This window comes from Monodon monoceros, unplaced genomic scaffold (assembly GCF_005190385.1).
Source record: "Monodon monoceros isolate NGI ecotype Baffin Bay Population unplaced genomic scaffold, NGI_Narwhal_1 Super_Scaffold_8, whole genome shotgun sequence".
NCBI classification, from domain to species: domain Eukaryota; kingdom Metazoa; phylum Chordata; class Mammalia; order Artiodactyla; family Monodontidae; genus Monodon; species Monodon monoceros.
In genome coordinates this window covers 58,573,147-58,586,384 of record NW_021703785.1, presented here as the reverse complement: position 1 = coordinate 58,586,384, position 13,238 = coordinate 58,573,147, and the positions used below count along the sequence as shown (strand labels likewise).

The 13,238-nt window shown below is 38.4% G+C and overlaps 1 long non-coding RNA gene across 2 annotated transcripts in view; it reads right to left on the bottom strand.

Moving 5' to 3' along the window:
• LOC114888228 overlaps positions 1 to 13,238 on the bottom strand; it is a 157,590-nt gene that overhangs the window by 13,134 nt on the left and 131,218 nt on the right. The window contains exons 1-2 of one of the 2 annotated variants that reach the window (XR_003791742.1): positions 12,224 to 12,322; positions 2,213 to 2,276 (exon numbers count right to left, since the gene is read on the bottom strand). This is a non-coding gene — a long non-coding RNA (uncharacterized LOC114888228). Of the gene's footprint in view, positions 1 to 2,212; positions 2,277 to 12,223; positions 12,323 to 13,238 lie in introns of those variants that run through there. The other variant, XR_003791741.1, reaches the window with a different exon arrangement.

Sequence of the window (13,238 nt, the reverse complement as noted above, 5' to 3'; positions counted from 1 at the left end):
CTTCTAAACCTTGTGCTTTCATCTACTGATTTGTAAATTAATGGTAATGAGCTCTGAAGTACCAAGGCTATATGATATGTAAGTACAAAGTACAGTATTATTAAAGTCTCACGTGAAAACATCTAGTTTCTCATACTCTTTCTAAATATTCCCACTGAAGTAGGAAATTCTTGGAAAAGAAAGGACGAAGTGGATATACTGGCAGATTTCCCTAAACATTTAGAGTTAGGAAAAGAGAGAATGACTTTTTTTGCAACAAAAATCTACACATGCTTAGGAAAAACTAAATTTCCTGTTGTTTAATGGTAACCGCGTTGAGAACCAAAGTAAATTGAAGTGCTGCTTTTCCCTTAAAGTTTTAACAGAAATGGCATCAGATTTAGAAAAAAAAGAGTATAATGTAGCTTGTTTTCTGAAGGAATTATAAACTGGGTCTGTATGGTAAGAGTATACCTACTGTTAAAACAATTAAGTGATAAGAATAATCAAAGCCTTTTTAATCTCACATATTCTAATCCTAGTTGGTTTCACATATTTTCTTCCACAATCTTAAGTATATTGCTTCTTTTTAGATGTTACTGACCATTTCCGTAGAAGAGAAATAAATTTATGAGACTGAATTTTACATGAAAGATGAGAGGTGTGTATTTATGCATGTGCATGTGTGTATAGGGGAAAGGATGGGCCGGAAGGGAAGGGCGTTCATTTCTTGGGAACAATCTTTAGCACATTGTTCTCGCACTCCTAGGAAACACTGTATTCTGGGGGTACCACTGTATTCTATGGTGCTGTCTTTCCCCACGGAAATTATTCCAAGACTCTTCTCTAAAGACATAGCATTATTATAGGCTGCCTTCCCATTGTAATCAATATCCCTATCAATAAATATTAATACTACGGGTTTTTTATAACTCCTATTCCAAGAAATATTGAAGATTTTTGCTTTCCTGTCTGTACTTGTGCTTTTTCCTCACTTTGCAGTGTGTTTCCCACAGACCAGTTGAAACCCCATTCATCCTTCAAGGCCTGATTTATTCACCATTTCTTTCATGAGCCCTCCTGGATCATCCCAGTAGGATGTGGGCTCTTCCTCCTCTGAACTCACATAAAAACACACTTTGTGCTACTGCACAGGCATTTACCACACACCATCTTATAGCATGGCTATTGCTATACCTGCCATCAAGATCAGCTTGCCTGAGGGCAAGGATTATTCTAGACATCTTTGTATATTGCATAGCAGCTATAATTCTAAAAGTTCTTTGACTCTGCTAGAACTTCCATGGCCCCTACCACTTTTTCACACACACACACACCCATTTTTACTTCTGTGGCTTATGTTCTTTGCTCAGTCTGTATAATCATTTGGTTGTACATGCTGCTCTCTTCTTTTCTCCCCTTTGGTTGAGTGCTGCTGGCAAAACTCCATTCTTGGTCAAGACCAACTCTCCTCCTACTCCCATGTTTGCTCGTGAGTTCTGAATATGGCTTAGGAACAACACACGGCTATGCCAACTCACTTCAATCCATGGCTTGCAATCTCAAGGGACCCTCATGTCCTCCATTAGTGCTACTTCATTTCCTAGGACTGCATTGTCCAATATGGCAACCACTGGCCACATGTGACTTTGAGCACTTGAATACGGTTAGTCTGAATTGAGATGTGCTGAAAATGTAAAACGCACGTTGGCTTTTAAAACTAAAATTGTTTTTATCATTAAAAACAAAGAATGTAAAAGATCTCAATAATTTTTTTATACAGATACATGCTGAAATGATAATATTTTGAATATATTTGGTTAGATAAAATACATTCTTTTTTTTTTTTTTTTTTTGCAGTACGTGGGCCTCTCACTGTTGTGGCCTCTTCCGTTGCGGAGCACAGGCTCCGGACGCGCAGGCTCAGCGGCCATGGCTCATGGGCCCAGCCGCTCCGCGGCATGTGGGATCTTCCCGGACCGGGGCACGAACCTGTGTCCCCTGCCTCGGCAGGCGGACTCTCAACCACTGCGCCACCAGGGAAGCCCATAAAATACATTCTTAAAATTAATTTTATCAGTTTTGTTTTACCTCTTTAAGGTGGCTACTAGAATATTTGAAATTTAATTTGTGGCTTGCATTGTATTTCTATAGGGTAGTGCTGTCCTAGAAAATTCACTGGGCAATTCAGTGCTGTCCTTGACAATTACTCTCTAAGGGGTTTGTTCCATACCTTCTCAAACTTGATTCTTCTTCATTTTTCTCATTCTCAGCTGATGACCTTGCTTCTGATTGCACTGAAAAAAAAAAAGCCCTCTGAAGAGCATGTTCATCTTCACACTAACAGATCTACCATATACCCTGATACCCTTTTGTTATAAGGAGGACTTGCCCTGCTCCTACCTGAAGCTGATCAACCACTCAGGCCCTGGACCCTGTCCTCTCTCACTTACTTGAAGACTTGCCTTTTGCACTCATTCCTTTGTCTGCATTACCGGTTTTTGCTTCTTAATGGGAGCATTTCCATCAGCATGATATCATGTTATAGGATCTCCAATCTTTATTTTTTTTTAATTTTTTTTATATTACTGATTTTTTTTACATCTTTATTGGAGTATAATTGCTTTACAATGTTGTTAGTTTCTGCTGTATAACAAAGTGAATCAGCTATAGGTGTACATAAATCCCCATATCCCCTCCCTCTTGAGCCTCCCTCCCACCCTCCAATCTTTAAACAACAATTTCTCCAGATACAACTCTATTTTCCTCCTTACCTTAAGAGCAAAATTGATTGCAATAGTCTAAATTAGTTGTCTACAATTTGTTTTTTCTGATTCCGTTTTGAACTCATACCAAGTGGATTTTGTACCCACAACTCCATGAAAATTGCTCTTGTTAAGGTCCCTAATGACTGCCCCACTGATAAACTCAAGGGTAAATTCTCAGTGCTCATCTTATTTCATCTATCAACAGTTTTTGACACAACTGATTACTCCCTACATGAATCACTTTCTTATTCTGATTTCCGGGTCAGTAGACTTTCATGGTTTTACCTTTTTTGTAGCTCACTTCACAGAACTGTTTCCTGGTTCCTCCACATCTCCCTAACTTCTTAATTTTGGAGTGCTTCAGGGTTCAGTCTAGGTCCTCTTCTCTATCTACACTTACTCCATGGTGATTTTTAAATTACCAGCTATTCACCAATGACACCCAGGTATATGTCTTTTGCCCTGAACTCCAGACTCCTGTAGCAACTTGAATGACTACAAGGCATTTCAAATTCCAAAATGGAATTCTTGATTACCAACCCCGCTTCTCCCCATCCTCTAAATCTCATGTGGTGGTGGCTCATAAGCGTGCAGTCACATAGGCAAAAAAGAAAAACACTGAAGCCATCCTTGTCTCCTCTATTACTCTCACCTCTAGCCACTCAATCAGCAAAACCTTCAAAATACATCTCCAATCAGATTACTTCTGACCACTTCCGTAGCCACTATTATCTCCTGCCTGGAATATTGCAGTACCTTCCTGAATTGTCAGACTACTTCACTGGTGTCTTCTCATTATCTATCCTCCACACATCAACCAGAGTAATATAAACCAGATCAATTATTGCTCTGCTCTAAACCCACCAATGGCCACCTGTTTTGCTCAGAATAGAATCCAATTCTGCCTCTGATCCATCTCTTGTCGCACTTCTGTTCTAACAACACTGATCTCTTTGCCACTCTCACCTCTTCAAACACAACTGGTCTCAGGGCCTTTGCACTTGCTTTTCGCTCTGCTTGAAAGACTTTTCTCTCATCTACTTTAAGTAGGTATTGACTCCAATGCCACCTCATTAAGAAGGCCTCTCTAATCCCCTTACTGAAAATACTATCCCCTGTCACTCTCTTATCCCTTCTCCCTGCTTTGTTTTCTTCTTAATTCTTATAATGGCTTGAATTTATGTATGTGTTTATTGACTGTTGTAATTGGGTTGGCTGGCGGCCCCCAAAGGTTATGTCCGTGTCCTAATCAATGGAACTTGTGAATATTACCATATATGGCAAAAAAGTGAATATACTTGGATGGTGACAGATGTGATTATATTAGGGTTATTGAGATGAGATTATTTGGGATTATCCGGTGGACCCTAAATACCATCACATGTCCTTAAAAGAAAGAGGCAAAGGGAGACAGTATAGGCAAAAGAGGAGGTGGCAGCATGACAGAGACACAGGCTGGAGTGATGTGTCCACAAGTTAAAGAATCCTGACCGCTATCAGAACCTGGAAGAGGCAAAGATCAGATTCTCCCCTCGAGCCTTCAGAGGGAGAGCTGCCTTGTTGACACCTGGATTTTGGACTCCTGGTCTCCAGAACTGTGAGAATAAATTTTTGTTGTTTTAAGGCACCCAGTTTGTGATAACTTGTTGTGGCAGCCGTAAGAAATGAATACACCTGCTTTTCCTCACTGGAATGTAAGCACTGGGACGTCGTGCATGGCTGTATCCCCAGTGCTGCAGCAAGGCCTGGCACAGAGCAGCAGCCCAATAAACATCTGATGAATGAAGACATACAAGTCATGTGGTTAGTTATTTCAGCTGTTTTGTTTGTTCTTTCTTCTGTTTGTTTTTTACTGAGGGATTTGATTCCTCCAGAAGTTTCCCAAGTCTTATATATCTTCTGGTAAATATCTAAACTCAAAGAAAAAACTAAAAGGACAGTTTTAAGGGTTAAATGAGTCAGCACTTTTCGGTCAGGTGTTGGGTTAAAAATAATCATGTAGCTATCATTCAATAGAAGGGTAATAATTATCTTGGGCATCATTGTAACAGGGACTGGGCCAGCCTAGGCCACTCTGAAGAGTGGGGTCCTTTTTCTCTTCTTCCTTACCCCAAAGACTACATAAATGTACCTTTAAAAGCAGATTTTTAAACTTTATTATCGTGGGCTGTTTTCTTCCGCAGCCATGTCATCATTATCATCAACAACCATAATAGAAGTTCCTACTTTTTTGTGGCTCAAGCAACATCTGGGGGGGATTTGATCATCTTGGAGCCAAGCCGTGTTTTTTTAATTTCAGACCATATAGCACCTTGAACAAGCGTGACACTTGGGTGGGTGAGGACAGTTTGTGGGTGTCTCTTGATAATGTTGAGAAAAATTTGAGACATCTGATAATTTCTTTGTTGTATTTCCTTAGATATTTAACCCTCGCATTCTCCTGGACTCTTATGTTTGTATGCTCTTAACAATAGATTTCTGGAAGCACATTTGCTTATGGAATAAAAATACCGAGGGGCCATACCGAGGACTTTCTAAGTAGAGCTGGACAGCCAAGTGACAAGATCATACCTATACCCCTTTCTCTTATCCTTAGATACTCTCCTCACTCTTGTGTCTACTTTTCTGGAAGCCCTGCGAGGTCCCAGATTGGCCTGATCTTACATCCTTTTGACTGCATGCCTTATTCTCACAGAGAAACTATCTTTGGGTTCCTTTGGCTGTGTTCCATTTTCTTTTGTCTCATCAGAATCAGTTCTGTTCTCTCATTTAACGGCTCTTACTCTTCTTACAGGTTCTCCCCAAAGTGGATTAGTTTCCTTGGTTTAACTTAAGGCCTTTGGAGGGTAGGAAACCATTCAGATACTTGTTCTATGCAGAACACAAGACTACCAGGATCAAATTTTTCATGTCTAAAAATTCCCTGCAACAGCTGGCCCCATTATCCACTCTTCTTCATGCTCTGATGCCAGATACTTACGGAGTAAATCTATCTGAGAGGAGTATAAATTCTGTGGATCCATGAGTTTCAAGACACATTTAATTCGGCAGAACTTTGAATAAAAAGTGTTCTGTATAATCTGGGTATCCTCATCAAGGATCCCAGTGTTCCATTCTACAGCCAAAAACTTACCACAGTCCTGGTTTCACTTAGCTCATATCAGAAAGGTCTAGGTTATTATGGTCCTGGCGTATGTTACTGGAGAGCTTACTTTTGTCTGATGTGACTTCTTTACTGCTATGCTCAATAGAAGTGATATTTAAAGCTGAGCCATGGTTTATAAATTTCTCTTCTTGTAGACAAGCTCGTATTTGCTCCATGCTTACAGTCATAAGTCAGGAGACAATTTTAAGGCTGACAGAAATCTCTCCCAGCACAGAAGTAACACTAATTTGTTCCTCTTGCCTTGATGAAGAATTTGATATCATCATGGCTTCACTTTCTTTTTCCTTAAAAAGGCATTATGAAATGTCTGGAGCGTAGAGGGTATCTGGTGGAAAAATAAATTCACCGTGATCCAAGAAATGAGTCGCCAAAGCCAGTGTTGGCTTAAGCTGGTACAGAGAGAAGAGAGGAGGTTCCATAAACCCTCTTCCCCTTCCCTGCATGTGTAACTCTAGCTCTAAATGTAACTGAGGCGTATAGGGGCACAGCACATGCTTGGAATACGTGTGTGTGTCTGTGTGTGTGTGTCTGGGCTGGAGGAAAGGAGGGCAGGGGAGGAAGTACACCTGAGTCAGGTGTTATAATCCCAAACATGAGGAAAGCAGTGGGATAATTTGGAAAATGAACGTCCTTGGGGATATCTGCAGACTCACGTTGAGGAGGTCATCAAATGAATTTGATTGGTTTATTGATCTGCTCGAATAAAAAATATAGGGCTTCTCACACATGAAGTTTTTCATGCCATTTGATAATTTGCTTAGTGCTGATGTGACAGCTATCTTATGTACAACCTCACTGTCCTCAAAGTCTGTCTCCATAACCTCTCATCTCTCAGCCTCAATCTTCCCAATCTTCTCTCAGCCCCTCTCCAAGTCTTGGACCATCTTGCATAGAATTTGAGGGCAAAGGTATTCATAAGGCTATTAATTGCATTATTTTTTGTATCTAAACATTCTTTTATGTATAAATAAAGTTAACAGATATCGGTCTTTTGTTCTTTTCTCTCAATTTTTCATATGTTCCCTTGCATCTCTTACAGTCTCAGATTACATGATAATTTGTTAGACACCTACTTCCTGTGTAACTCAAAAGTGAACTAGATGTGCATATAGTAGGAATACTGTTTACACGCACACGGGATGAATAGTCATACCTAGAGGGAACGTGAATAAAGCTCCTCTATCGATTTTTCTCTCCTGGCAATTTTGATTGAAAGATAAAAAAAAGAATGAGATAAACTTTGTGGGTGCAATTTCCCTCACACTTTTGCTTAATTAAATTTGAATGGTTGATACAATACCTATATTATTCTGTATTATGAAATTCTGTGCTTTTTTGTAGCCACTTCAAGAATATTTCCTGTTTCTGAAATTAAATTTTTGAAGTTTTCATTAAAAAGGTGAGTAGCTTTGCTGTTTTTTAAGTATCAGGAACCCTAACGTTAATGGGGCTGGAATTATTGCCATGAGGCTGCACTGAATGTTGTTCTGCTCCTGTTCTCGGGTCTTGCTTCTTCTGGGAGAAATATTGCAAAGTCAAGTCACAAACATTCACAAAGTTAGGTGTAGCCTAAGTGGGTCCATGGGCCGATTTAATTCAAATTTACCCAAAGCATCAATAAACATACATTCTTACTCAACTTGGGCCTAACTCTAGTGCAAACCACCATCTATTCTAGATGCAAGATACAGTCGGTCCATTGTTTCCAGGTGTTTTGATGACTGAACCTGCTCAATAGTTGATCTAATTAGTATGGAAATAATGAAAAAGAGTTGACAACAAATCCAATCAATTCAGTAGGAGTGTGTGTGTGTGTGTATCTGTGTGTGTGTGTGTGTAATTCCTGTATCAATAAACATGTGATTTCCAGCTGTTCCCTCTCACTTCCCTTTACTCAATTCAGTAGTTTAAAATCAACAGGTTGAAAAGATCTTTGAGTGGAGAGGTTTTTCTATTAACAATGGGTACCCATAAAAATAAAAACTCCAGGATGACACCCAGTTCTAAGCAATGGTTACATATCTAACATGTTCCTAAATGGGCTTTTTGAGTACTAATTATTACATCATAATTTCTCAGAGGTCTTTTAGTTATAGGTTTTAAAACTGTTCAGTACAAATAAAATGAGTTCTTGGGAAAATGAAGGTGGCCCTTAGCAAAGCAGTATGACAGTGAAGAATAGGGTTTGCCAAATAAAAGACTCAGGTGCTTTTATATTTATCCAGGTAACTTGCTATCTAGGCAACTACTTATTGTTAACCTTTTATTTTGAAATAATTATAGATTCATAGGAAGTTGCAAAATATCGTGCATGGGGTCTCGTAAACTCTTCACCAGCTTTCCTCAATGATGACATCTTATATGACTATAGTACAATAGCAAAACCAGGAAACTGACATTGGTACAATAGTGCTAACTGGATTACAAACCTTATTCAGTTTTCATCAGTTTTTACATGTACTAGTGTGTGTGTTAGTAGTTCTATGCAGTTTGATTCCATGTAGAGTTTTCTGTAAGCAGCACTACAATCAAGACAGAACTGTTCCAAGACCTGTACTCTGAAAACTATAAGATGCTGATGAGAGAAACTGAAGATGACATACCATGGAAGATGGAAAGACATACCATGTTCTTGGATTGGAAGAATCAATATTGTCAAAATGACTATACTACCCAAGGTAATCTACAGATTCAATGCAATCCCTATCAAATTACCAATGGCATTTTTTGCAGATCTAGAACAAAAATCTTAAAATTTGTATGGAAACACAAAAGATCCCGAATAGCCAAAGCAATCTTGATAAAGAAAAATGGAGCTGGAGGAATCAGGCTCCCGGACTCAGGCTCTCTGACTTCACTGTACTATCCTTTACTGTACTATAAAGCTACGGTAATCAAAAAAGTATGGTACTGGCACAAAGCCAGACTTAAAGATCAATGGAACAGGATAGAAAGCCCAGAGATAAAACCACGCACCTATGGTCAACTAATCTGCGACAAAGGAGGCATGAATATACAATGGAGAAAAGACGACTGTGGTGCTTCAATAAGTGGTGCTGGGAAAACTGGACAGCTACATGTAAAAGAATGAAATTAGAACGTTCTCTAACACCATACACAAAAATAATCTCAAAATGGATGAAAGACCTAAATGTAAGACCAGACACTATAAAACTCCTAGAGGAAAACATAGGCAGAGCACTCTTTGACATAAATCACAGTAATATCTTTTTGGATCCACCTCCTAGAGTAATGAAAATTAAAAAAATAAATAAACAAATGGGACCTAATTAAACTTAAAAGCTTTTGCACAGCAAAGGAAATGATAAACAAAATGAAAAGACAACCCACAGAATGGGAGAAAATATTTAAAAACGAAGTGACCAACAAGGGGTTAATCTGCAAAATATACAAATAGCTCATGCAGGTCAATAGCAAAACAACAAACAACCCAATCAAAAAATGGGCACAAGGTCTAAATAGACATTTCTCCAAAGAAAGCATACAGTTGGCCAAAAAAACACATGAAAAGATGCTTAACATTGGTAATTATTAGATAAATGCAAATCAAAACTACAGTGAGGTATCCCCTCACACTGCTCAGAATGGCCAACATCAAAAAGTCTACAAACAATAAATGCCGGAGAGGGTGTGGAGAAAAGGGAACCCTCCTACATTGTTGGTGGGACTGTAAGTTGGTACAGCCACTATGGAGAACTGTATGGAGGTTCCTTATAAAACTAAAAACAGAGCTACCATATGATCCAGCAATCCCACTCCTGGGCATATATCCGGAAAAAACATACTTTGAAAAGATACATGCACCCCAGTGTTCACTGCAGCACTGTTTACAATAGCCAAGACATGGAAGCAGCCTAAACGTCCATCGACAGATGAATGGATCAAGAAGATGTGGTCCTATATACAATAGAATATTACTTAGCCATCAAAAGAATGAAATAATGCCATTTGCAGCAACATGGATGGATTTAGAGATTATCATACTAACTGAAGTAAGTCAGAAAGAGAAAGACAAATGTCATATGAAGTCACTTATATGTGGAATCTAGAAAAATGATACAAATGAACTTATTTAACAAAACAGACTCACAGACTTAGAAAGCAAATTTATGGTTACCAAAGGGGAAGTGGGGGGAAGGATAAATTAGGAGATTGGGATTAACATATACATGCTATTGTATATAAAATAGATAATCAACAAGGACCTATTGTATAACACAGGGAACTCTACTCAATACTCTGTAATAACCTATATGGGAAAATAATCTGAAAAAGAATAGACATATGTATATGTATAACTAAATCACTTTGCTGTACACATAAAACTAACACAACATTGTAAATCAAATATATATATATATATATATAAAATGAAGACAGAACTGTTCTATTACTCCAAGGAACATATCAATAAATATTCATTTATATAAAAAATAAATAAACAACATAATTTATATGAATAAATTAAAGTTCAATTTACTTGCAGGAACTATATTATTTCTCAAAAATATGTGAGTGGATGAATATATGGGTGGATGGATGGTTGGATGGTCTAGGTTGGTCAGTGCTCCATGAATATTGGTCCTGGCTTCATCTAGACTGAGACTAGATTGTTTTGTAGAGGAGAGCTAAGGACTCATGGAGTCAACTTCTATTTGTTTCATTTTCTTGTTTTCAAAATTCCCTTTCTAAATAAAAGAGTTCTGTAAAACCCATTCAGTGTTCATATCTGGAAATTCTGCTATATTGGTAAGCTCTTGGTGACAAAAATGACTACCATGAAAATCTTCATCAAAATCGTCCAAGTTAAAGTATTCTTTACCTTGGGCTGAAATAATAAATTTCCACTTGTGGATTCCTCTCTTAAATCCATATGACAAAATCATGAGGTAAATATTTCCAAGTGTCCCTCTGTCTCCTTAAGTGATTTCCCACATTTTCACTTCACAAGAGACCCCTTAAAATATGATAGTGGTGACAATGACCTCACTCAAATAGATGGAGAGCCAGTTTTTTCCATTTCTAATGCATTTTTCTGTAGTTTAAACTAGATTGTAAAATATTTCTCATTTGATCTTCTATCAGGTGTGGCTGGTAATACTTTGCTAATTTGAAAACTTTCCATGTTGAAGTTTAGTCTAAGTTAAAAAATACATATTGTTTAAAATGCCATTTTTGTGTTCTCCTTTTTGTTATTCTAGACATTAAATATGGGAGTTCAGGCTCTTTAACATAAATTGGTTATTTATTTCAAAGATCAAAATACGGCATTTGCTATTTCATTTTAAAATTGATATGAATACATTTATAGAAAGAAATATCTCCTAGAAATACCATTTCAATCAAATTAGAGAGAAATTTGGTATAATTTATATAAAAGAAGTATATCATGGAAAATAAATAGAACTTATACAAAGTAATGCATATCTCCTAAGATGGCTGAGCCACAAAACACAGCACTAATTCCCGGATCATCACTTTAATATTTAAATCAAAGACCTCTGTAGTTTATTTTAAAATGTTTATATATTGGATATAAAAATTGCGAAGAAATTATGGAGACTTTTCAGTTATTAAAGGGAGGATATTTAAACTCTGTTATCCTACTTCCCAAGGCTTACAGCATTTCTGGTCAAACTCAGATGTATCAGTGTAAGTGTACATTTTACATGACATAGCTATCGTACCACCAATCTGAAGAGTTCTGATATCTGTAGATTACTCTGAGAATAAAAGAATTTATTTAGCTTTTTTCTTTTCAGAGCATTTGCTTTTTCACATGCAACAGCTGAAATCAAACTTTGAACAGAAGTTTTAATTTTAAGGCATATATATATCTTTCCCATTCATTCTACAGCTTTTGCTATGTTCAAGATTTTCCTGTTACTTTAAATAATCTACTTATCTATGAACTAGATTTATACATATAAAACTACACATAACTATTCACATATATTAACAAGCTACATACACCTCAGTGTCAACTGTGAGTGATTGACAGGCATTTGTTTTTAATTCTGTAGACTAAAGCTTATGCCTTTCTGCTGACGTGGCTGATGGTAGTGGCCTGTGCTAGACCTTAGGCCCTTCGTAACTGCTTTTCTTTTGCTCAGAAGTAAGCTGTTTATCTTGCCATGGCCTTTCTTGCTCTTCACCCTACATCTCTAGGTACAGACAAAAACTCATCTTTGAAAACATTAACCACATATATGCATCCAAATAGACTTTCTATAGCTCTAGCATAGAATCAGCAGCTGTGAGCGCGAGAAGGATGTCAAATCCCACCTACCCCGTGGTCTCACCAGGGGCTTCTCAGAGCAGATGGGACCCACCAGCTCAAGGGGTGTGCCTCGGCTCACCCAGGCCCTCCTCCACATCATCAGGCCGGCTTCACATTTATTTATATCAATTTTCAAATAGCATTTCTATTGAAAATAAGATTCCACTGCGGGAAACAAAAGTAAAACAATAAGTACTGTAAAGAAATGAATAAAAACAAGAACAAAAAACACTGATAAACAATTTTCTTCATCTTAACAGATTTTTAAACATGAGGCCAGAGAATTCGGGCACATTTTTTAATATTACAGAGAGCAGTCCAGTTCTCCTGATTCCTCATTCAGCCTTCCTTCTGTTCGCCCTTACAACTAAAACACATCAGGCTGTTGGGATAACTAGTCTTTCCCTACTCGGCTTGGGGTTCCCAGGCCAGGTGGCTCGGGTGGTAGGGCTGGTGAAGGGTGGGAGGGCCGTTAATACTGAACCCACCAGATGGGTTCGTTTTCTCCATGGGCCTAACCACAGAAGTCCCTGCCCCCCCGCCGGGAGCTTTTCACAGGTGAGCAGACTTCCCTCTGAGAAATGCCAATTGTTACAATCCTTTCTGGGACAGAAGGTTCCAACAAATGACATGCATTTCTGTTAAACAGGAAGAAGTCTACGAAAAGGAGAGCTTATGAGGCTCTGCTCAGTACTGCCACACGTCCACAGAGGCCTGAGGGCTCACTGTGAGAAGTCCCCTTGGTGGCCTTCCTCCTGGCACCTCTCTGGTTGCTTCCCTTTCTAAATGCTTTCTCTGCGTCCTTAACATTCAGTTTCTGCCTGCACTCTTCTGATCTGCCTTTTTTTTTTTTCCTGTTTAGAAGCCCCCTATAAAGGACCAAAAGTGTGGAGTTTATTAGGGTCAGAGTGGCAAGTTTCTGGGGCCCTGACAAACAAAAGCAGGGCTCTCCCTGGCAGGTGCTTCCAGCTGTCTCACACACACACACACACACACACACACACACACACACACACACACACAC